Source organism: Oncorhynchus nerka, linkage group LG8 (genome assembly GCF_034236695.1).
Source record: "Oncorhynchus nerka isolate Pitt River linkage group LG8, Oner_Uvic_2.0, whole genome shotgun sequence".
Classification (NCBI taxonomy): domain Eukaryota; kingdom Metazoa; phylum Chordata; class Actinopteri; order Salmoniformes; family Salmonidae; genus Oncorhynchus; species Oncorhynchus nerka.
In genome coordinates this window covers 70,193,113-70,220,606 of record NC_088403.1, presented here as the reverse complement: position 1 = coordinate 70,220,606, position 27,494 = coordinate 70,193,113, and the positions used below count along the sequence as shown (strand labels likewise).

Here is a 27,494-nt window from a genome sequence, read left to right as displayed (position 1 = left end):
AGTTGATATCAGATAGAGTAGTGGGACTAGTTGATACTCAGATAGAGTAGTGGGACTGGGACTAGTTGATACTCAGATAGAGTAGTGGGACTAGTTGATACTCAGATAGAGTAGTGGGACTAGTTGATACTCAGATAGAGTAGTGGGACTAGTTGACATCAGATAGAGTAGTGGGACTGGGACTAGTTGATACTCAGATAGAGCAGTGGGACTAGTTGATATCAGATAGAATAGTGGGACTAGGACTAGTTGATACTCAGATAGAATACTGGGACTAGTTGATACTCAGATAGAGTAGTGGGACTAGTTGATATCAGATAGAGTAGTGGGACTAGTTGATACTCAGATAGAGTAGTGGGACTGGGACTAGTTGATACTCAGATAGAGTAGTGGGACTAGTTGATACTCACATAGAGTAGTGGGACTAGTTGATACTCAGATAGAGTAGTGGGACTAGTTGACATCAGATAGAGTAGTGGGACTGGGACTAGTTGATACTCAGATAGAGCAGTGGGACTAGTTGATATCAGATAGAATAGTGGGACTAGGACTAGTTGATACTCAGATAGAATACTGGGACTAGTTGATACTCAGATAGAGTAGTGGGACTAGTTGATACTCAGATAGAGTAGTGGGACTAGTTGATATCAGATAGAGTAGTGGGACTAGTTGATATCAGATAGAGTAGTGGGACTGGGACTAGTTGATACTCAGATAGAGCAGTGGGACTAGTTGATATCAGATAGAATAGTGGGACTAGGACTAGTTGATACTCAGATAGAATACTGGGACTAGTTGATATCAGATTGAGTAGTGGGACTAGTTGATATCAGATAGAGTAGTGGGACTAATTGATATCAGATAGAGTAGTGGGACTGGGACTAGTTGATACTCAGATAGAGCAGTGGGACTAGTTGATATCAGATAGAATAGTGGGACTAGTTGATACTCAGATAGAGTAGTGGGACTAGTTGATATCAGATAGAGTAGTGGGACTAGTTGATACTCAGATAGAGTAGTGGGACTGGGACTAGTTGATACTCAGATAGAGTAGTGGGACTAGTTGATACTCAGATAGAGTAGTGGGACTAGTTGATACTCAGATAGAGTAGTGGGACTAGTTGACATCAGATAGAGTAGTGGGACTGGGACTAGTTGATACTCAGATAGAGCAGTGGGACTAGTTGATATCAGATAGAATAGTGGGACTAGGACTAGTTGATACTCAGAAAGAATACTGGGACTAGTTGATACTCAGATAGAGTAGTGGGACTAGTTGATATCAGATAGAGTAGTGGGACTAGTTGATACTCAGATAGAGTAGTGGGACTGGGACTAGTTGATACTCAGATAGAGTAGTGGGACTAGTTGATACTCAGATAGAGTAGTGGGACTAGTTGATACTCAGATAGAGTAGTGGGACTAGTTGACATCAGATAGAGCAGTGGGACTAGTTGATACTCAGATAGAGTAGTGGGACTGGGACTAGTTGATACTCAGATAGAGTAGTGGGACTAGTTGATATCAGATAGAGTAGTGGGACTAGTTGATACTCAGATAGAGTAGTGGGACTGGGACAAGTTGATACACAGATAGAGTAGTGGAACTAGTTGATACTAAGATAGAGTAGTGGGACTGGGACTAGTTGATACTCAGATAGAGCAGTGGGACTAGTTGATACTCAGATAGAGTAGTGGGACTGGGACTAGTTGATACTCAGATAGAGTAGTGGGACTAGTTGATACTCAGTGGGACTAGTTGATATCAGATAGAGTAGTGGGACTAGTTGATACTCAGATAGAGTAGTGGGACTGGGACTAGTTGATACTCAGATAGAGTAGTGGGACTAGTTGATACTCAGATAGAATACTGGGACTAGTTGATACTCAGATAGAGTAGTGGGACTAGTTGATATCAGATAGAGTAGTGGGACTAGTTGATACTCAGATAGAGTAGTGGGACTGGGACTAGTTGATACTCAGATAGAATACTGGGACTAGTTGATACTCAGATAGAGTAGTGGGACTAGTTGATATCAGATAGAGTAGTGGGACTAGTTGATACTCAGATAGAGTAGTGGGACTGGGACTAGTTGATACTCAGATAGAGTAGTGGGACTAGTTGATACTCAGATAGAGTAGTGGGACTAGTTGATACTCAGATAGAGTAGTGGGACTAGTTGACATCAGATAGTAGTGGGACTGGGACTAGTTGATACTCAGATAGAGCAGTGGGACTAGTTGATATCAGATAGAATAGTGGGACTAGGACTAGTTGATACTCAGATAGAATACTGGGACTAGTTGATACTCAGATAGAGTAGTGGGACTAGTTGATATCAGATAGAGTAGTGGGACTAGTTGATACTCAGATAGAGTAGTGGGACTGGGACTAGTTGATACTCAGATAGAGTAGTGGGACTAGTTGATACTCAGATAGAGTAGTGGGACTAGTTGATACTCAGATAGAGTAGTGGGACTAGTTGACATCAGATAGAGTAGTGGGACTGGGACTAGTTGATACTCAGATAGAGCAGTGGGACTAGTTGATATCAGATAGAATAGTGGGACTAGTTGATACTCAGATAGAATACTGGGACTAGTTGATATCAGATAGTAGTACTGGGACTAGTTGATACTCAGATAGAGTAGTGGGACTAGTTGATATCAGATAGAGTAGTGGGACTAGTTGATATCAGATAGAGAGTAGGACTAGTTGATACTCAGATAGAGTAGTGGGACTGGGACTAGTTGATACTCAGATAGAGTAGTGGGACTAGTTGATATCAGATAGAGTAGTGGGACTAGTTGATACTCAGATAGAGTAGTGGGACTGGGACTAGTTGATACTCAGATAGAATAGTGGGACTAGTTGATATCAGATAGAGTAGTGGGACTAGTTGATACTCAGATAGAGTAGTGGGACTAGTTGATATCAGATAGAGTAGTGGGACTGGGACTAGTTGATACTCAGATAGAGCAGTGGGACTAGTTGATATCAGATAGAATAGTGGGACTAGGACTAGTTGATACTCAGATAGAATACTGGGACTAGTTGATACTCAGATAGAGTAGTGGGACTAGTTGATATCAGATAGAGTAGTGGGACTAGTTGATACTCAGATAGAGTAGTGGGACTGGGACTAGTTGATACTCAGATAGAGTAGTGGGACTAGTTGATACTCAGATAGAGTAGTGGGACTAGTTGATACTCAGATAGAGTAGTGGGACTAGTTGATATCAGATAGAGTAGTGGGACTGGGACTAGTTGATACTCAGATAGAGCAGTGGGACTAGTTGATATCAGATAGAGTAGTGGGACTAGGACTAGTTGATACTCAGATAGAATACTGGGACTAGTTGATACTCAGATAGAGTAGTGGGACTAGTTGATACTCAGATAGAGTAGTGGCACTAGTTGATATCAGATAGAATAGTGGGACTAGTTGATATCAGATAGAGTAGTGGGACTGGGACTAGTTGATACTCAGATAGAATACTGAGACTAGTTGATACTCAGATAGAGTAGTGGGACTAGTTGATATCAGATAGAGTAGTGGGACTAGTTGATACTCAGATAGAGTAGTGGGACTGGGACTAGTTGATACTCAGATAGAGTAGTGGGACTAGTTGATACTCAGATAGAGTAGTGGGACTAGTTGATACTCAGATAGTGGGACTAGTTGATATCAGATAGAGTAGTGGGACTGGGACTAGTTGATACTCAGATAGAATACTGGGACTAGTTGATACTCAGATAGAGTAGTGGGAGTTGATATCAGATAGAGTAGTGGGACTAGTTGATATCAGATAGAGTAGTGGGACTGGGACTAGTTGATACTCAGATAGAGTAGTGGGACTAGTTGATATCAGATAGAGTAGTGGGACTAGTTGATACTCAGATAGAAGTAGTGGGACTAGTTGATATCAGATAGAGTAGTGGGACTGGGACTAGTTGATACTCAGATAGAGCAGTGGGACTAGTTGATATCAGATAGAATAGTGGGACTAGGACTAGTTGATACTCAGATAGAATACTGGGACTAGTTGATACTCAGATAGAGTAGTGGGACTAGTTGATATCAGATAGAGTAGTGGGACTAGTTGATACTCAGATAGAGTAGTGGGACTGGGACTAGTTGATACTCAGATAGAAGTAGTGGGACTAGTTGATACTCAGATAGAGTAGTGGGACTAGTTGATACTCAGATAGAGTAGTGGGACTAGTTGATATCAGATAGAGTAGTGGGACTGGGACTAGTTGATACTCAGATAGAGCAGTGGGACTAGTTGATATCAGATAGAATAGTGGACTAGGACTAGTTGATACTCAGATAGAATACTGGGACTAGTTGATACTCAGATAGAGTAGTGGGACTAGTTGATACTCAGATAGAGTAGTGGGACTAGTTGATACTCAGATAGAGTAGTGGACTAGTTGATACTCAGATAGAATAGTGGGACTAGTTGATATCAGATAGAGTAGTGGGACTGGGACTAGTTGATACTCAGATAGAGTAGTGGGACTAGTTGATATCAGATAGAGTAGTGGGACTGGGACTAGTTGATACTCAGATAGAGCAGTGGGACTAGTTGATACAGATCAGACTAGAGTGATGGGACTGGGACTAGTTGATACTCAGATAGAGTAGTGGGACTAGTTGATACTCAGATAGAGTAGTGGGACTAGTTGATACTCAGATAGAGTAGTGGGACTAGTTGATATCAGATAGAGTAGTGGGACTGGGACTAGTTGATACTCAGATAGAGCAGTGGGACTAGTTGATATCAGATAGAATAGTGGGACTAGTTGATACTCAGATAGAGTAGTGGGACTAGTTGATATCAGATAGAGTAGTGGGACTGGGACTAGTTGATACTCAGATAGAGCAGTGGGACAGTTGATATCAGATAGAATAGTGGGACTAGGACTAGTTGATACTCAGATAGAATACTGGGACTAGTTGATACTCAGATAGAGTAGTGGGACTAGTTGATATCAGATAGAGTAGTGGGACTAGTTGATACTCAGATAGAGTAGTGGGACTGGGACTAGTTGATACTCAGATAGAATAGTGGGACTAGTTGATATCAGATAGAGTAGTGGGACTAGTTGATACTCAGATAGAGTAGTGGGACTAGTTGACATCAGATAGAGTAGTGGGACTGGGACTAGTTGATACTCAGATAGAGCAGTGGGACTAGTTGATATCAGATAGAATAGTGGGACTAGGACTAGTTGATACTCAGATAGAATACTGGGACTAGTTGATACTCAGATAGAGTAGTGGGACTAGTTGATATCAGATAGAGTAGTGGGACTAGTTGATATCAGATAGAGTAGTGGGACTGGGACTAGTTGATACTCAGATAGAGCAGTGGGACTAGTTGATATCAGATAGAATAGTGGGACTATGACTAGTTGATACTCAGATAGAATACTGGGACTAGTTGATACTCAAATAGAGTAGTGGGACTAGTTGATATCAGATAGAGTAGTGGGACTAGTTGATACTCAGATAGAGTAGTGGGACTGGGACTAGTTGATACTCAGATAGAGTAGTGGGACTAGTTGATACTCAGATAGAGTAGTGGGACTAGTTGATACTCAGATAGAGTAGTGGGACTAGTTGATATCAGATAGAGTAGTGGGACTAGTTGATATCAGATAGAGTAGTGGGACTAGTTGATATCAGATAGAGTAGTGGGACTGGGACTAGTTGATACTCAGATAGAGTAGTGGGACTAGTTGATACTCAGATAGAGTAGTGGGACTAGTTGATACTCAGATAGAGTAGTGGGACTAGTTGACATCAGATAGAGTAGTGGGACTGGGACTAGTTGATACTCAGATAGATCAGTGGGACTAGTTGACATCAGATAGAGTAGTGGGACTGGGACTAGTTGATACTCAGATAGAGTAGTGGGACTAGTTGATACTCAGATAGAGTAGTGGGACTAGTTGATACTCAAATAGAGTAGTGGGACTAGTTGATATCAGATAGAGTAGTGGGACTAGTTGATACTCAGATAGAGTAGTGGGACTGGGACTAGTTGATACTCAGATAGAGTAGTGGGACTAGTTGATACTCAGATAGAGTAGTGGGACTAGTTGTCAGATAGAGAGTGGGACTAGTTGATACTCAGATAGTAGTACTGGGACTAGTTGATACTCAGATAGAGTAGTGGGACTAGTTGATACTCAGATAGAATACTGGGACTAGTTGATACTCAGATAGAGTAGTGGGACTAGTTGATATCAGATAGAGTAGTGGGACTAGTTGATACTCAGATAGAGTAGTGGGACTGGGACTAGTTGATACTCAGATAGAATACTGGGACTAGTTGATACTCAGATAGAGTAGTGGGACTAGTTGATATCAGATAGAGTAGTGGGACTAGTTGATACTCAGATAGAGTAGTGGGACTGGGACTAGTTGATACTCAGATAGAGTAGTGGGACTAGTTGATACTCAGATAGAGTAGTGGGACTAGTTGATACTCAGATAGAGTAGTGGGACTAGTTGACATCAGATAGAGTAGTGGGACTGGGACTAGTTGATACTCAGATAGAGCAGTGGGACTAGTTGATATCAGATAGAATAGTGGGACTAGGACTAGTTGATACTCAGATAGAATACTGGGACTAGTTGATACTCAGATAGAGTAGTGGGACTAGTTGATATCAGATAGAGTAGTGGGACTAGTTGATACTCAGATAGAGTAGTGGGACTGGGACTAGTTGATACTCAGATAGAATAGTGGGACTAGTTGATATCAGATAGAGTAGTGGGACTAGTTGATACTCAGATAGAGTAGTGGGACTAGTTGACATCAGATAGAGTAGTGGGACTGGGACTAGTTGATACTCAGATAGAGCAGTGGGACTAGTTGATATCAGATAGAATAGTGGGACTAGGACTAGTTGATACTCAGATAGAATACTGGGACTAGTTGATACTCAGATAGAGTAGTGGGACTAGTTGATACTCAGATAGAGTAGTGGGACTAGTTGATATCAGATAGAGTAGTGGGACTAGTTGATATCAGATAGAGTAGTGGGACTGGGACTAGTTGATACTCAGATAGAATAGTGGGACTAGTTGATATCAGATAGAATAGTGGGACTAGGACTAGTTGATACTCAGATAGAATACTGGGACTAGTTGATATCAGATTGAGTAGTGGGACTAGTTGATATCAGATAGAGTAGTGGGACTAATTGATATCAGATAGAGTAGTGGGACTGGGACTAGTTGATACTCAGATAGAGCAGTGGGACTAGTTGATATCAGATAGAATAGTGGGACTAGTTGATACTCAGATAGAGTAGTGGGACTAGTTGATATCAGATAGAGTAGTGGGACTAGTTGATACTCAGATAGAGTAGTGGGACTGGGACTAGTTGATACTCAGATAGAGTAGTGGGACTAGTTGATACTCAGATAGAGTAGTGGGACTAGTTGATACTCAGATAGAGTAGTGGGACTAGTTGACATCAGATAGAGTAGTGGGACTGGGACTAGTTGATACTCAGATAGAGCAGTGGGACTAGTTGATATCAGATAGAATAGTGGGACTAGGACTAGTTGATACTCAGAAAGAATACTGGGACTAGTTGATACTCAGATAGAGTAGTGGGACTAGTTGATATCAGATAGTGGGACTAGTTGATACTCAGATAGAGTAGTGGGACTGGGACTAGTTGATACTCAGATAGAGTAGTGGGACTAGTTGATACTCAGATAGAGTAGTGGGACTAGTTGATACTCAGATAGAGTAGTGGGACTAGTTGACATCAGATAGAGCAGTGGGACTAGTTGATACTCAGATAGAGTAGTGGGACTGGGACTAGTTGATACTCAGATAGAGTAGTGGGACTAGTTGATATCAGATAGAGTAGTGGGACTAGTTGATACTCAGATAGAGTAGTGGGACTGGGACTAGTTGATACTCAGATAGAGTAGTGGGACTAGTTGATACTCAGATAGAGTAGTGGGACTGGGACTAGTTGATACTCAGATAGAGCAGTGGGACTAGTTGATACTCAGATAGAGTAGTGGGACTGGGACTAGTTGATACTCAGATAGAGTAGTGGGACTAGTTGATATCAGATAGAGTAGTGGGACTAGTTGATACTCAGATAGAGTAGTGGGACTAGTTGATACTCAGATAGAGTAGTGGGACTGGGACTAGTTGATACTCAGATAGAGTAGTGGGACTAGTTGATATCAGATAGAGTAGTGGGACTAGTTGATACTCAGATAGAGTAGTGGGACTGGGACTAGTTGATACTCAGATAGAATACTGGGACTAGTTGATACTCAGATAGAGTAGTGGGACTAGTTGATATCAGATAGAGTAGTGGGACTGGGACTAGTTGATACTCAGATAGAGTAGTGGGACTAGTTGATACTCAGATAGAGTAGTGGGACTAGTTGATACTCAGATAGAGTAGTGGGTGGGACTAGTTGACATCAGATAGAGTAGTGGGACTGGGACTAGTTGATACTCAGATAGAGCAGTGGGACTAGTTGATATCAGATAGAATAGTGGGACTAGGACTAGTTGATACTCAGATAGAATACTGGGACTAGTTGATACTCAGATAGAGTAGTGGGACTAGTTGATATCAGATAGAGTAGTGGGACTAGTTGATACTCAGATAGAGTAGTGGGACTGGGACTAGTTGATACTCAGATAGAGTAGTGGGACTAGTTGATACTCAGATAGAGTAGTGGGACTAGTTGATACTCAGATAGAGTAGTGGGACTAGTTGACATCAGATAGAGTAGTGGGACTGGGACTAGTTGATACTCAGATAGAGCAGTGGGACTAGTTGATATCAGATAGAATAGTGGGACTAGGACTAGTTGATACTCAGATAGAATACTGGGACTAGTTGATACTCAGATAGAGTAGTGGGACTAGTTGATACTCAGATAGAGTAGTGGGACTAGTTGATATCAGATAGAGTAGTGGGACTAGTTGATATCAGATAGAGTAGTGGGACTGGGACTAGTTGATACTCAGATAGAGCAGTGGGACTAGTTGATATCAGATAGAATAGTGGGACTAGTTGATACTCAGATAGAATACTGGGACTAGTTGATACTCAGATAGAGTAGTGGGACTAGTTGATATCAGATTGAGTAGTGGGACTAGTTGATATCAGATAGAGTAGTGGGACTAATTGATATCAGATAGAGTAGTGGGACTGGGACTAGTTGATACTCAGATAGAGCAGTGGGACTAGTTGATATCAGATAGAATAGTGGGACTAGTTGATACTCAGATAGAGTAGTGGGACTAGTTGATATCAGATAGAGTAGTGGGACTAGTTGATACTCAGATAGAGTAGTGGGACTGGGACTAGTTGATACTCAGATAGAGTAGTGGGACTAGTTGATACTCAGATAGAGTAGTGGGACTAGTTGATACTCAGATAGAGTAGTGGGACTAGTTGACATCAGATAGAGTAGTGGGACTGGGACTAGTTGATACTCAGATAGAGTAGTGGGACTAGTTGATATCAGATAGAATAGTGGGACTAGGACTAGTTGATACTCAGAAAGAATACTGGGACTAGTTGATACTCAGATAGAGTAGTGGGACTAGTTGATATCAGATAGAGTAGTGGGACTAGTTGATACTCAGATAGAGTAGTGGGACTGGGACTAGTTGATACTCAGATAGAGTAGTGGGACTAGTTGATACTCAGATAGAGTAGTGGGACTAGTTGATACTCAGATAGAGTAGTGGGACTAGTTGACATCAGATAGAGTAGTGGGACTGGGACTAGTTGATACTCAGATAGAGCAGTGGGACTAGTTGATATCAGATAGAATAGTGGGACTAGGACTAGTTGATACTCAGATAGAATACTGGGACTAGTTGATACTCAGATAGAGTAGTGGGACTAGTTGATATCAGATAGAGTAGTGGGACTAGTTGATACTCAGATAGAGTAGTGGGACTAGTTGATATCAGATAGAGTAGTGGGACTGGGACTAGTTGATACTCAGATAGAGCAGTGGGACTAGTTGATATCAGATAGAATAGTGGGACTAGGACTAGTTGATACTCAGATAGAATACTGGGACTAGTTGATACTCAGATAGAGTAGTGGGACTAGTTGATATCAGATAGAGTAGTGGGACTAGTTGATACTCAGATAGAGTAGTGGGACTGGGACTAGTTGATACTCAGATAGAATACTGGGACTAGTTGATACTCAGATAGAGTAGTGGGACTAGTTGATATCAGATAGAGTAGTGGGACTAGTTGATATCAGATAGAGTAGTGGGACTGGGACTAGTTGATACTCAGATAGAGCAGTGGGACTAGTTGATATCAGATAGAATAGTGGGACTAGGACTAGTTGATACTCAGATAGAATACTGGGACTAGTTGATACTCAGATAGAGTAGTGGGACTAGTTGATACTCAGATAGAGTAGTGGGACTAGTTGATATCAGATAGAGTAGTGGGACTAGTTGATACTCAGATAGAGTAGTGGGACTAGTTGATATCAGATAGAGTAGTGGGACTGGGACTAGTTGATACTCAGATAGAGCAGTGGGACTAGTTGATATCAGATAGAATAGTGGGACTAGTTGATACTCAGATAGAGTAGTGGGACTAGTTGATATCAGATAGAGTAGTGGGACTGGGACTAGTTGATACTCAGATAGAGCAGTGGGACTAGTTGATATCAGATAGAATAGTGGGACTAGGACTAGTTGATACTCAGATAGAATACTGGGACTAGTTGATACTCAGATAGAGTAGTGGGACTAGTTGATATCAGATAGAGTAGTGGGACTAGTTGATACTCAGATAGAGTAGTGGGACTGGGACTAGTTGATACTCAGATAGAATAGTGGGACTAGTTGATATCAGATAGAGTAGTGGGACTAGTTGATACTCAGATAGAGTAGTGGGACTAGTTGACATCAGATAGAGTAGTGGGACTGGGACTAGTTGATACTCAGATAGAGCAGTGGGACTAGTTGATATCAGATAGAGTAGTGGGACTAGTTGATATCAGATAGAGTAGTGGGACTGGGACTAGTTGATACTCAGATAGAGCAGTGGGACTAGTTGATATCAGATAGAATAGTGGGACTATGACTAGTTGATACTCAGATAGAATAGTGGGACTAGTTGATACTCAGATAGTGGGACTAGTTGATATAGAGTAGTGGGACTAGTTGATATCAGATAGAGTAGTGGGACTAGTTGATACTCAGATAGAGTAGTGGGACTAGTTGATACTCAGATAGAGTAGTGTGACTAGTTGATACTCAGATAGAGTAGTGGGACTAGTTGATATCAGATAGAGTAGTGGGACTAGTTGATACTCAGATAGAGTAGTGGGACTAGTTGATATCAGATAGAGTAGTGGGACTGGGACTAGTTGATACTCAGATAGAGCAGTGGGACTAGTTGATATCAGATAGAATAGTGGGACTAGGACTAGTTGATACTCAGATAGAATACTGGGACTAGTTGATACTCAGATAGAGTAGTGGGACTAGTTGATATCAGATAGAGTAGTGGGACTAGTTGATATCAGATAGAGTAGTGGGACTGGGACTAGTTGATACTCAGATAGAGCAGTGGGACTAGTTGATATCAGATAGAATAGTGGGACTATGACTAGTTGATACTCAGATAGAATACTGGGACTAGTTGATACTCAAATAGAGTAGTGGGACTAGTTGATATCAGATAGAGTAGTGGGACTAGTTGATACTCAGATAGAGTAGTGGGACTGGGACTAGTTGATACTCAGATAGAGTAGTGTGACTAGTTGATACTCAGATAGAGTAGTGGGACTAGTTGATATCAGATAGAGTAGTGGGACTAGTTGATACTCAGATAGAGTAGTGGGACTAGTTGATATCAGATAGAGTAGTGGGACTAGTTGATATCAGATAGAGTAGTGGGACTGGGACTAGTTGATACTCAGATAGAATAGTGGGACTAGTTGATATCAGATAGAATAGTGGGACTAGGACTAGTTGATACTCAGATAGAATACTGGGACTAGTTGATACTCAGATAGAGTAGTGGGACTAGTTGATATCAGATAGAGTAGTGGGACTAGTTGATACTCAGATAGAGTAGTGGGACTGGGACTAGTTGATACTCAGATAGAATAGTGGGACTAGTTGATATCAGATATAGTAGTGGGACTAGTTGATACTCAGATAGAGTAGTGGGACTAGTTGACATCAGATAGAGTAGTGGGACTGGGACTAGTTGATACTCAGATAGAGCAGTGGGACTAGTTGATATCAGATAGAATAGTGGGACTAGGACTAGTTGATACTCAGATATAATACTGGGACTAGTTGATACTCAGATAGAGTAGTGGGACTAGTTGATATCAGATAGAGTAGTGGGACTGGGACTAGTTGATACTCAGATAGAGCAGTGGGACTAGTTGATATCAGATAGAATAGTGGGACTAGGACTAGTTGATACTCAGATAGAATACTGGGACTAGTTGATACTCAGATGATGGGACTAGTTGATATCAGATAGAGTAGTGGGACTAGTTGATACTCAGATAGAGTAGTGGGACTGGGACTAGTTGATACTCAGATAGAATAGTGGGACTAGTTGATATCAGATAGAGTAGTGGGACTAGTTGATACTCAGATAGAGTAGTGGGACTAGTTGATATCAGATAGAGTAGTGGGACTGGGACTAGTTGATACTCAGATAGAGCAGTGGGACTAGTTGATATCAGATAGAATAGTGGGACTAGGACTAGTTGATATCAGATATAATACTGGGACTAGTTGATACTCAGATAGAGTAGTGGGACTAGTTGATATCAGATAGAGTAGTGGGACTAGTTGATATCAGATAGAGTAGTGGGACTGGGACTAGTTGATACTCAGATAGAGCAGTGGGACTAGTTGATATCAGATAGAATAGTGGGACTAGGACTAGTTGATACTCAGATAGAATACTGGGACTAGTTGATACTCAAATAGAGTAGTGGGACTAGTTGATATCAGATAGAGTAGTGGGACTAGTTGATACTCAGATAGAGTAGTGGGACTGGGACTAGTTGATACTCAGATAGAGTAGTGTGACTAGTTGATACTCAGATAGAGTAGTGGGACTAGTTGATATCAGATAGAGTAGTGGGACTAGTTGATACTCAGATAGAGTAGTGGGACTAGTTGATATCAGATAGAGTAGTGGGACTAGTTGATATCAGATAGAGTAGTGGGACTGGGACTAGTTGATACTCAGATAGAGCAGTGGGACTAGTTGATATCAGATAGAATAGTGGGACTAGGACTAGTTGATACTCAGATATAATACTGGGACTAGTTGATACTCAGATAGAGTAGTGGGACTAGTTGATATCAGATAGAGTCGTGGGACTGGGACTAGTTGATACTCAGATAGAGCAGTGGGACTAGTTGATATCAGATAGAATAGTGGGACTAGGACTAGTTGATACTCATATAGAATACTGGGACTAGTTGATACTCAAATAGAGTAGTGGGACTAGTTGATATCAGATAGAGTAGTGGGACTAGTTGATACTCAGATAGAGTAGTGGGACTGGGACTAGTTGATACTCAGATAGAGTAGTGGGACTAGTTGATATCAGATAGAGTAGTGGGACTAGTTGATACTCAGATAGAGTAGTGGGACTGGGACTAGTTGATACTCAGATAGAGCAGTGGGACTAGTTGATATCAGATAGAATAGTGGGACTAGGACTAGTTGATACTCAGATAGAATACTGGGACTAGTTGATACTCAGATAGAGTAGTGGGACTAGTTGATATCAGATAGAGTAGTGGGACTAGTTGATACTCAGATAGAGTAGTGGGACTGGGACTAGTTGATACTCAGATAGAATAGTGGGACTAGTTGATATCAGATAGAGTAGTGGGACTAGTTGATACTCAGATAGAGTAGTGGGACTAGTTGATATCAGATAGAGTAGTGGGACTGGGACTAGTTGATACTCAGATAGAGCAGTGGGACTAGTTGATATCAGATAGAGTAGTGGGGGACTAGTTGATACTCAGATAGAATAGTGGGACTAGTTGATACTCAGATAGAGTAGTGGGACTAGTTGATACTAGTAGTGGGACTAGTTGATATCAGATAGAGTAGTGGGACTGGGACTAGTTGATACTCAGATAGAGTAGTGGGACTGGGACTAGTTGATACTCAGATAGAGTAGTGGGACTAGTTGATACTCAGATAGAGTAGTGGGACTAGTTTATACTCAGATAGAATAGTGGGACTAGTTGATATCAGATAGAGTAGTGGGACTAGTTGATACTCAGATAGAGTAGTGGGACTGGGACTAGTTGATACTCAGATAGAGCAGTGGGACTAGTTGATATCAGATAGAATAGTGGGACTAGGACTAGTTGATACTCAGATAGAATACTGGGACTAGTTGATACTCAGATAGAGTAGTGGGACTAGTTGATATCAGATAGAGTAGTGGGACTAGTTGATACTCAGATAGAGTAGTGGGACTGGGACTAGTTGATACTCAGATAGAATAGTGGGACTAGTTGATATCAGATAGAGTAGTGGGACTAGTTGATACTCAGATAGAGTAGTGGGACTAGTTGACATCAGATAGAGTAGTGGGACTGGGACTAGTTGATACTCAGATAGAGCAGTGGGACTGGGACTAGTTGATACTCAGATAGAGTAGTGGGACTAGTTGATACTCAGATAGAGTAGTGGGACTAGTTTATACTCAGATAGAATAGTGGGACTAGTTGATATCAGATAGAGTAGTGGGACTGGGACTAGTTGATACTCAGATAGAGTAGTGGGACTGGGACTAGTTGATACTCAGATAGAGTAGTGGGACTAGTTGATACTCAGATAGAGTAGTGGGACTAGTTGATATCAGATAGAATAGTGGGACTAGGACTAGTTGATACTCAGATAGAATACTGGGACTAGTTGATACTCAGATAGAGTAGTGGGACTAGTTGACATCAGATAGAGTAGTGGGACTGGGACTAGTTGATACTCAGATAGAAGTGGGACTGGGACTAGTTGATACTCAGATAGAGTAGTGGGACTAGGACTAGTTGATACTCAGATAGAGTAGTGGGACTAGTTTATACTCAGATAGAGTAGTGGGACTAGTTGATATCAGATAGAATAGTGGGGGACTAGTTGATACTCAGATAGAGTAGTGGGACTAGTTGATACTCAGATAGAGTAGTGGGACTGGGACTAGTTGATACTCAGATAGAGCAGTGGGACTAGTTGATATCAGATAGAATAGTGGGACTAGGACTAGTTGATACTCAGATAGAATACTGGGACTAGTTGATACTCAGATAGAGTAGTGGGACTAGTTGATATCAGATAGAGTAGTGGGACTAGTTGATACTCAGATAGAGTAGTGGGACTGGGACTAGTTGATACTCAGATAGAATAGTGGGACTAGTTGATATCAGATAGAGTAGTGGGACTAGTTGATACTCAGATAGAGTAGTGGGACTAGTTGGCATCAGATAGAATAGTGGGACTAGTTGATATCAGATAGAGTAGTGGGACTGGGACTAGTTGATACTCAGATAGAGTAGTGGGACTGGGACTAGTTGATACTCAGATAGAGTAGTGGGACTAGTTGATACTCAGATAGAGTAGTGGGACTAGTTTATACTCAGATAGAATAGTGACTGGGACTAGTTGATATCAGATAGAGTAGTGGGACTGGGACTAGTTGATACTCAGATAGAGTAGTGGGACTAGTTGATACTCAGATAGAGTAGTGGGACCAGTTTATACTCAGATAGAATAGTGGGACTAGTTGATATCAGATAGAGTAGTGGGACTAGTTGATACTCAGATAGAGTAGTGGGACTAGTTGACATCAGATAGAGTAGTGGGACTGGGACTAGTTGATACTCAGATAGAGTAGTGGGACTGGGACTAGTTGATACTCAGATAGAGTAGTGGGACTAGTTGATACTCAGATAGAGTAGTGGGACTAGTTTATACTCAGATAGAGTAGTGGGACTGGGACTAGTTGATATCAGATAGAGTAGTGGGACTAGTTGATACTCAGATAGAGTAGTGGGACTAGTTGATATCAGATAGAATAGTGGGACTAGGACTAGTTGATACTCAGATAGAATACTGGGACTAGTTGATACTCAGATAGAGTAGTGGGACTAGTTGAAACTTAGAAAGAGTAGTGGGACTAGTTGATACTCAGATAGAGTAGTGGGACTAGTTGATACATAGATAGAGTAGTGGGACTAGTTGATATCAGATAGAATAGTGGGACTAGGACTAGTTGATACTCAGATAGAATACTGGGACTAGTTGATACTCAGATAGAGTAGTGGGACTAGTTGATATCAGATAGAGTAGTGGGACTAGTTGATATCAGATAGAGTAGTGGGACTGGGACTAGTTGATACTCAGATAGAATACTGGGACTAGTTGATACTCAGATAGAGTAGTGGGACTAGTTGATATCAGATAGAGTAGTGGGACTGGGACTAGTTGATACTCAGATAGAGTAGTGGGACTAGTTGATACTCAGATAGAGTAGTGGGACTGGGACTAGTTGATACTCAGATAGAGTAGTGGGACTAGTTGATACTCAGATAGAGTAGTGGGACTAGTTTATACTCAGATAGAGTAGTGGGACTAGTTGATACTCAGATAGAGTAGTGGGACTAGTTTATACTCAGATAGAGTAGTGGGACTGGGACTAGTTGATACTCAGATAGAGTAGTGGGACTAGTTGATATCAGATAGAGTAGTGGGACTAGTTGATACTCAGATAGAGTAGTGGGACTGGGACTAGTTGATACTCAGATAGAGTAGTGGGACTAGTTGATACTCAGATAGACTAGTGGGACTAGTTGATATCAGCTAGAGTAGTGGGACTAGTTGATACTCAGATAGAGTAGTGGGACTAGTTGATACTCAGATAGAGTAGTGGGACTAGTTGATACTCAGATAGAGTAGTGGGACTAGTTTATACTCAGATAGAGTAGTGGGACTAGTTGATACTCAGATAGAGTAGTGGGACTAGTTTATACTCAGATAGAGTAGTGGGACTGGGACTAGTTGATACTCAGATAGAGTAGTGGGACTGGGACTAGTTGATATCAGATAGAGTAGTGGGACTAGTTGAAACTTAGATAGAGTAGTGGGACTAGTTGATATCAGATAGAGTAGTGGGACTAGTTGATACTCAGATAGAGTAGTGGGACTAGTTGACATCAGATAGAGTAGTGGGACTGGGACTAGTTGATACTCAGATAGAGCAGTGGGACTAGTTGATATCAGATAGAATAGTGGGACTAGGACTAGTTGATACTCAGATAGAATACTGGGACTAGTTGATACTCAAATAGAGTAGTGGGACTAGTTGATATCAGATAGAGTAGTGGGACTGGGACTAGTTGATACTCAGATAGAGTAGTGGGACTAGTTGACATCAGATAGAGTAGTGGGACTAGTTGATACTCAGATAGAGTAGTGGGACTAGTTGATACTCAGATAGAGTAGTGAGACTAGTTTATACTCAGATAGAGTAGTGGGACTGGGACTAGTTGATACTCAGATAGAGTAGTGGGACTAGTTGATATCAGATAGAGTAGTGGGACTAGTTGATACTCAGATAGAGTAGTGGGACTGGGACTAGTTGATACTCAGATAGAGTAGTGGGACTAGTTGACATCAGATAGAGTAGTGGGACTAGTTGATACTCAGATAGAGTAGTGGGACTGGGACTAGTTGATACTCAGATAGAGCAGTGGGACTAGTTGATATCAGATAGAATAGTGGGACTAGGACTAGTTGATATCAGATAGAGTAGTGGGACTAGTTGATACTCAAATAGAGTAGTGGGACTAGTTGATATCAGATAGAGTAGTGGGACTGGGACTAGTTGATATTCAGATAGAGTAGTGGGACTAGTTGACATCAGATAGAGTAGTGGGACTAGTTGATACTCAGATAGAGTAGTGGGACTGGGACTAGTTGATACTCAGATAGAGTAGTGGGACTAGTTGATACTCAGATAGAGTAGTGGGACTAGTTTATACTCAGATAGAGTAGTGGGACTGGGACTAGTTGATATCAGATAGAGTAGTGGGACTAGTTGATACTCAGATAGAGTAGTGGGACTAGTTGATATCAGATAGAATAGTGGGACTAGGACTAGTTGATACTCAGATAGAATACTGGGACTAGTTGATACTCAGATAGAGTAGTGGGACTAGTTGAAACTTAGAAAGAGTAGTGGGACTAGTTGATACTCAGATAGAGTAGTGGGACTAGTTGATACTCAGATAGAGTAGTGGGACTAGTTGATATCAGATAGAATAGTGGGACTAGGACTAGTTGATACTCAGATAGAATACTGGGACTAGTTGATACTCAGATAGAGTAGTGGGACTAGTTGATATCAGATAGAGTAGTGGGACTAGTTGATATCAGATAGAGTAGTGGGACTGGGACTAGTTGATACTCAGATAGAGTAGTGGGACTAGTTTATACTCAGATAGAGCAGTGGGACTGAAACTAGTTGATACTACAGCTAGCTGGTCAGATTCCTCCATGATTACAACCTGTCAGAACCACAACACTGTACGTTTATTGATGTCCCCCTTACTTCACATAACTCAATGTTAGCCATGTTAGTGCCATGTTAGTGCCATGTTAGTGCCATGTTAGTGCCATGTTAGTGCCATGTTAGTGCCATGTTAGTGCCATGTTAGTGCCATGTTAGTGCCATGTTAGTGCCATGTTAGTGCCATGTTAGTGCCATGTTAGTGCCATGTTAGTGCCATGTTAGTGCCATGTTAGTGCCATGTTAGTGCCATGTTAGTGCCATGTTAGTGCCATGTTAGTGCCATGTTAGTGCCATGTTAGTGCCATGTTAGTGCCATGTTAGTGCCATGTTAGTGCCATGTTAGTGCCATGTTAGTGCCATGTTAGTGCCATGTTAGTGCCATGTTAGTGCCATGTTAGTGCCATGTTAGTGCCATGTTAGTGCCATGTTAGTGCCATGTTAGTGCCATGTTAGTGCCATGTTAGTGCCATGTTAGTGCCATGTTAGTGCCATGTTAGTGCCATGTTTCGAGGCTGTAAACTCTGTTCTAAAGACTCATGATGCAGTGGAAGACTTCGATGAAGGGTGTGCTGCTAGAGACTTTGATGAAGGGTGTGCTGCTAGAGACTTTGATGAAGGGTGTGCTGCTAGAGACATTGATGAACGGTGTGCTGCTAGAGACTTAGATGAAGGGTGTGCTGCTAGAGACATTGATGAACGGTGTGCTGCTAGAGACTTAGATGAAGGGTGTGCTGCTAGAGACTTCGATGAAGGGTGTGCTGCTAGAGACTTCGATGAAGGGTGTGCTGCTAGAGACTTTGATGAAGGGTGTGCTGCTAGAGACTTTGATGAAGGGTGTGCTGCTAGAGACATTGATGAAGGGTGTGCTGCTAGAGACTTCGATGAAGGGTGTGCTGCTAGAGACTTTGATGAAGGGTGTGCTGCTAGAGACTTTGATGAAGGGTGTGCTGCTAGAGACTTTGATGAAGGGTGTGCTGCTAGAGACTTAGATGAAGGGTGTGCTGCTAGAGACATTGATGAAGGGTGTGCTGCTAGAGACTTTGATGAAGGGTGTGCTGCTAGAGACATTGATGAAGGGTGTGCTGCTAGAGACATTGATGAAGGGTGTGCTGCTAGAGACTTTGATGAAGGGTGTGCTGCTAGAGACATTGATGAACGGTGTGCTGCTAGAGACATTGATGAAGGGTGTGCTGCTAGAGACTTTGATGAAGGGTGTGCTGCTAGAGACTTTGAGGAAGGGTGTGCTGCTAGAGACTTTGATGAAGGGTGTGCTGCTAGAGACTTTGATGAAGGGTGTGCTGCTAGAGACTTTGATGAAGGGTGTGCTGCTAGAGACTTTGATGAAGGGTGTGCTGCTAGAGACTTTGATGAAGGGTGTGCTGCTAGAGACATTGATGAAGGGTGTGCTGCTAGAGACTTGATGAAGGGTGTGCTGCTAGAGACTTTGATGAAGGGTGTGCTGCTAGAGACTTTGATGAAGGGTGTGCTGCTAGAGACTTTGATGAAGGGTGTGCTGCTAGAGACTTAGATGAAGGGTGTGCTGCTAGAGACATTGATGAAGGGTGTGCTGCTAGAGACTTTGATGAAGGGTGTGCTGCTAGAGACATTGATGAAGGGTGTGCTGCTAGAGACATTGATGAAGGGTGTGCTGCTAGAGACTTTGATGAAGGGTGTGCTGCTAGAGACATTGATGAACGGTGTGCTGCTAGAGACATTGATGAAGGGTGTGCTGCTAGAGACTTTGATGAAGGGTGTGCTGCTAGAGACTTTGAGGAAGGGTGTGCTGCTAGAGACTTTGATGAAGGGTGTGCTGCTAGAGACTTTGATGAAGGGTGTGCTGCTAGAGACTTTGATGAAGGGTGTGCTGCTAGAGACTTAGATGAAGGGTGTGCTGCTAGAGACATTGATGAAGGGTGTGCTGCTAGAGACTTCGATGAAGGGTGTGCTGCTAGAGACTTCGATGAAGGGTGTGCTGCTAGAGACTTTGATGAAGGGTGTGCTGCTAGAGACTTTGATGAAGGGTGTGCTGCTAGAGACATTGATGAAGGGTGTGCTGCTAGAGACATTGATGAAGGGTGTGCTGCTAGAGACTTTGATGAAGGGTGTGCTGCTAGAGACTTTGATGAAGGGTGTGCTGCTAGAGACTTTGATGAAGGGTGTGCTGCTAGAGACTTTGATGAAGGGTGTGCTGCTAGAGACTTTGATGAAGGGTGTGCTGCTAGAGACTTTGATGAAGGGTGTGCTGCTAGAGACATTGATGAAGGGTGTGCTGCTAGAGACATTGATGAAGGGTGTGCTGCTAGAGACTTTGATGAAGGGTGTGCTGCTAGAGACTTTGATGAAGGGTGTGCTGCTAGAGACATTGATGAAGGGTGTGCTGCTAGAGACTTTGATGAAGGGTGTGCTGCTAGAGACTTTGATGAAGGGTGTGCTGCTAGAGACTTTGATGAAGGGTGTGCTGCTAGAGACTTGATGAAGGGTGTGCTGCTAGAGACTTTGATGAAGGGTGTGCTGCTAGAGACTTTGATGAAGGGTGTGCTGCTAGAGACTTTGATGAAGGGTGTGCTGCTAGAGACTTTGATGAAGGGTGTGCTGCTAGAGACTTTGATGAAGGGTGTGCTGCTAGAGACATTGATGAACGGTGTGCTGCTAGAGACTTAGATGAAGGGTGTGCTGCTAGAGACATTGATGGTGTGCTGCTAGAGACTTAGATGAAGGGTGTGCTGCTAGAGACTTTGATGAAGGGTGTGCTGCTAGAGACTTTGATGAAGGGTGTGCTGCTAGAGACTTTGATGAAGGGTGTGCTGCTAGAGACTTTGATGAAGGGTGTGCTGCTAGAGACATTGATGAAGGGTGTGCTGCTAGAGACTTTGATGAAGGGTGTGCTGCTAGAGACTTTGATGAAGGGTGTGCTGCTAGAGACTTTGATGAAGGGTGTGCTGCTAGAGACTTTGATGAAGGGTGTGCTGCTAGAGACTTGATGAAGGTGTGCTGCTAGAGACATTGATGAAGGGTGTGCTGCTAGAGACTTTGATGAAGGGTGTGCTGCTAGAGACATTGATGAAGGGTGTGCTGCTAGAGACATTGATGAAGGGTGTGCTGCTAGAGACTTTGATGAAGGGTGTGCTGCTAGAGACTTTGATGAAGGGTGTGCTGCTAGAGACTTTGATGAAGGGTGTGCTGCTAGAGACTTTGATGAAGGGTGTGCTGCTAGAGACTTTGATGAAGGGTGTGCTGCTAGAGACTTTGATGAAGGGTGTGCTGCTAGGACTTTGATGAAGGGTGTGCTGCTAGAGACTTTGATGAAGGGTGTGCTGCTAGAGACTTTGATGAAGGGTGTGCTGACTTTGATGAAGACTGCTAGATGAAGGGTGTGCTGCTAGAGACATTGATGAAGGGTGTGCTGCTAGAGACATTGATGAAGGGTGTGCTGCTAGAGACTTTGATGAAGGGGTGCTGCTAGAGACTTTGATGAAGGGTGTGCTGCTAGAGACTTTGATGAAGGGTGTGCTGCTAGAGACTTTGATGAAGGGTGTGCTGCTAGAGACTTTGATGAAGGGTGTGCTGCTAGAGACTTTGATGAAGGGTGTGCTGCTAGAGACTTTGATGAAGGGTGTGCTGCTAGAGACTTTGATGAAGGGTGTGCTGCTAGAGACTTTGATGAAGGGTGTGCTGCTAGAGACTTTGATGAAGGGTGTGCTGCTAGAGACATTGATGAAGGGTGTGCTGCTAGAGACTTTGATGAAGGGGTGTGCTGCTAGAGACTTTGATGAAGGGTGTGCTGCTAGAGACTTTGATGAAGGGTGTGCTGCTAGAGACATTGATGAAGGGTGTGCTGCTAGAGACTTTGTGCTGCTAGAGACTTTGATGAAGGGATTGTGCTGCTAGAGACTTTGATGAAGGTGTGCTGCTAGAGACTTTGATGAAGGGTGTGCTGCTAGAGACTTTGATTGTGCTGCTGACTTTGATGGGTGTGCTGCTAGAGACTTTGATGAAGGGTGTGCTGCTAGAGACTTTGATGAAGGGTGTGCTGCTAGAGACTTTGATGAAGGTGTGCTGCTAGAGACTTTGATGAAGGGTGTGCTGCTAGAGACTTTGATGAAGGGTGTGCTGCTAGAGACTTTGATGAAGGGTGTGCTGCTAGAGACTTTGATGAAGGGTGTGCTGCTAGAGACTTTGATGAAGGGTGTGCTGCTAGAGACTTTGATGAAGGTGTGCTGCTAGAGACTTTGATGAAGGGTGTGCTGCTAGAGACTTTAGATGAAGGGTGTGCTGCTAGAGACATTGATGAAGGGTGTGCTGCTAGAGACTTTGATGAAGGGTGTGCTGCTAGAGACTTTGATGAAGGGTGTGCTGCTAGAGACATTGATGAAGGTGTGCTGCTAGAGACTTTGATGAAGGGTGTGCTGCTAGAGACTTTGATGAAGGGTGTGCTGCTAGAGACTTTGATGAAGGGTGTGCTGCTAGACTGATGAACTGCTAGAGACTTTGATGAAGGGTGTGCTGCTAGAGACTTTGATGAAGGTGTGCTGCTAGAGACTTTGATGAAGGGTGTGCTGCTAGAGACTTTGATGAAGGGTGTGCTGCTAGAGACTTTGATGAAGGGTGTGCTGCTAGAGACTTTGATGAAGGGTGTGCTGCTAGAGACATTGATGAAGGGTGTGCTGCTAGAGACTTTGATGAAGGGTGTGCTGCTAGAGACATTGATGAAGGGTGTGCTGCTAGAGACTTTGATGAAGGGTGTGCTGCTAGAGACATTGATGAAGGGTGTGCTGCTAGAGACATTGATGAAATGTCTGCTAGAGACTTTGATGAAGGGTGTGCTGCTAGAGACATTAAGGTGTGCTGCTAGAGACATTGATGAAGGGTGTGCTGCTAGAGACTTTGATGAAGGGTGTGCTGCTAGAGACTTGATGAAGGGTGTGCTGCTATCAGACTTTGATGAAGGGTGTGCTGCTAGAGACTTTGCTGAAGGGTGTGCTGCTAGAGACTTTGATGAAGGGTGTGCTGCTAGAGACTTTGATGAAGGGTGTGCTGCTAGAGACTTTGATGAAGGGGGTGCTGCTGCTAGAAGGGACTTTGATGAAGGGTGTGCTGCTAGAGACTTTGATGCTTAGAGACTTTGATGAGGCTAGGGTGTGCTGCTAGAGACTTTGATGAAGGGTGTGCTGCTAGAGACTACGAGAAATGTTTTCTGCTAGGCAACAGGCTTACAAAGACATGACAGTATACCTCTAGGCAACGCCTACTGTCTACTCTCTCTCTCTCTCTCTCTCTCTCTCTAAAACTCTGTCTCTCTGTCTCTCTCTCTCTCACACTACTCTCTCTCTCTCTCTCTCTCTCTCTCTCTCTCTCTCTCTCTCTCTCAGCTATCTGATACATCCCTAACGTCTATTGTACAAGAATAACTCAGCCTCCCAGCTGCGGAGGCATCTGATTGGTAGAAACAGAGCTTTGATGTATGTCACTATTAATTAACATAATCAATCTAAAGCCAATCAATGTAAGAGGAACATTCATAGAAATCTGTTATATATATACTATACATAGGATCATCACATGCATTACTTCATTCAGAGAACTTGTGAAAATGTCCTAGATATTAATCTTGATCAATGTCTTCCAAACCAATCAGAGCTAAAGAATGGACATGGCCAACCGGATTGAAGGAGGAGTTCTTGAATGAACTAATAATTAACGAATCAGGATGATCAGATAAATTATTCCCTGCAAGTAAAATTAAAACACTTTGGTCAATGGAACTGAGTGCGATATGGGATATCTCAAGATCCAACCACATTGTTAAATGACCAAGGCCCATTGCTAAATGACCAAGGCCCATTGTTAAATGACCAAGGCCCAGAGCACATACGTATCAAACAACAACAACAACAACAACTTAACAACATGAAGCATGATATTTTTGAAGTATCTCCTCCACTCTGCAACTCACCTGTTGCTAGGTTATTCCTGCCTCTAGTTAGCTAAAGACATGCCCTTCCTCTCCTTCTACACACAGAACTCCTGCAGTGGTACCGTCCACCAACCAGGGTGCTCGCTCATCGTCATGGAAACCCCTTGGCTCGGACCTGACCCCACGTCACACACCACAAATTGGAAGCGTTTGAAATATTCCAGGTAAAACTCTGTGTGTCTCGAGGATCACTGGAACGCTCTGACCCTGAGGAGGGTTTAGGGGATTAGGAGCATGGATAATAACGTGGCTAGAACACACACTGCACACTGCACACTTCACACACACACACACACACACACACACACACACACACACACACACACACACACACACACACACACACACACGCACACACACACACACACACACACACACACACACACACACACTGCACACTGCACACTTCGCACACACACACACACACACACACACACACACACACACACACACACACACACACACACACACACACACACACACTGCACACTGCACACTTCGCACACACACACACACACACACACACACACACACACACACACACACACACACACACACACACACACAAAGACACACACTTCACACTGCACGCACACACACACACACACGCACACACAAAGACACACACACACACAGGATCCTGTTTCTCATGAGGTGTGCTGGGAGCAGCATTTAACCAGAAGAGTAGAATTAATAGGATTACAAAGACTTAGAACTGTGTGTGTGTGTGATTAGAGGCGATCGAGCTGAGTGTGCAGGATCTAGAGACAATTCATGGCTCCATTTCAATTCGTCATCTCGTTCATTCCTCTCCTTGTATCCTCACTCCTCGCTTCCTTCTCAAAACCAATTGGAGAAGAAGATCCGAGGGGAGGGGGCTTGAGAAGGAGGTGGCGGAGAAGGAGGAAGGATCATGGAAAGGTAAATTGAGATGGTTGGAACCCTGAAGTTTCCCCTTACACACTGATCCTGGGTCAGGTTAGAATGTCCCCCAGTTGGGTCCTAGATCTGGAGGAAAACACCAAGGAAGAAAACATGTCCTATACCGCCCCCTAGGGGAATGACTAAGCAACTGTCTACACGGCAATCAGCTCCACTATTACACAGCTGCTACACAACTATAACTACTTCTACACTACTACACAACTATAACCACTTCTACACTACCACAACACTACCACCACACTACTACACTACTACTACACTACCACTACACTGCTACTACACTTCTACACTGCAATCAGCTCCACTATTACACTGCTGTTACACAACTAAAACTACTACTACACTACAACACTACTACCACTATACTACTATTACACTACTACTACACTACTACTACACTACTACACTACTACTACACTACACTACTACTACACTACACTACTACTACACTACTACACTACTACTACACTACTACTACACTACTACACTACTACTACACTACTACTACACTACTACACTACTACTACACTACTACTACTACACTACACTACACGACCACAACACTACTACTACACTACTACACTACTACAACTACACTACACATATTACACAACGCCACTATTACACTACTATTACACTACTAAACTACTACTACACTACCACAACACTACTACTACACTACTACAGTACTAACACTACTACTACACTACTACTACACTACTACACCACTACTACACTACTACACTACTACACTACTACTACACTACTACACTACTACATTACTACTACACTATTACACTACTACACTACACTACTACACTACTACACTACTACAACTACTACACTACTACACTACTACACTACACAATTTCACTATTACACTACTACTACTACAAAATACAACACTATTACACTACTACACTACACACTACAAAACTACTACTACACTACTACACTACTACACTACTACTACACTACTACACTACTACACTACACACTACTACTACACTACTACACTACTACACTACAATCAACTACACTATTACACACTACTACACTACTAAAACTACTACTACACTACTACTACACTACTACACTATTACACTACTACTACACTACTACAACTACACTACCACTATTACACTACACTGCTACACTACTAAAACTACTACTACACTACCACACACTACACTATTACACTACTACACTACACTACTACTACTACACTACACTACACTACACACTACACTACACTACTACACTACTACTACACTACTACTACAACAATCAGCTCCACTACTACACTGCTGCTACACAACTAAAACTACTACTACACTACCACACTACTACCACAACACTACCACTACACTACTACTACACTACTACTACACTACTACACTACTACTACACTACTACACTATCAACACTACTACACTACTACTACACTACTACACTGCACACTACTACACTACACTACACTGACAACACTACACTACTACACTACTACTACACTACTACACTATTACACTACTACACTACTACACTACTACACTACTACTACACTACTACACTACTACACTACTACTACACTACTACTACTACACTACACTACACTACTACTACACTACTACACTACAACACACTCCACTATTACACTACTACACTACTACTACACTACTACACTATTACACTGCTACTACACTACTAACACTACTACTACACACTACTACACTACTACACTACTACTACTACACTACTACTACACTACTACACTACTACACTACTACTACACTACTACACTACAACACTACTACTACACTACTACTACACTACACTACTACACTACTGCACTACTATTACACCACTACACTAAACTACTACTACACTACTACACACTACTACACTACTACACTACCACTACTACTACTACTACACTATTACACTACTACACTAC

The 27,494-nt window shown here is 42.7% G+C and overlaps 1 protein-coding gene across 1 annotated transcript in view; it reads right to left on the bottom strand.

Annotated features, from left to right (window-relative positions):
• The window catches only part of cnga1b (cyclic nucleotide gated channel subunit alpha 1b), a 119,279-nt gene extending 94,503 nt beyond the window's left edge, over positions 1 to 24,776 (bottom strand). The window contains exon 1 of the mRNA XM_065022035.1: positions 24,575 to 24,776. The gene's annotated coding sequence lies outside the window, so the exon portion shown is untranslated. The remainder of the gene's footprint in view (positions 1 to 24,574) is intronic.
• Positions 24,777 to 27,494: the final 2,718 nt, after the last annotated feature.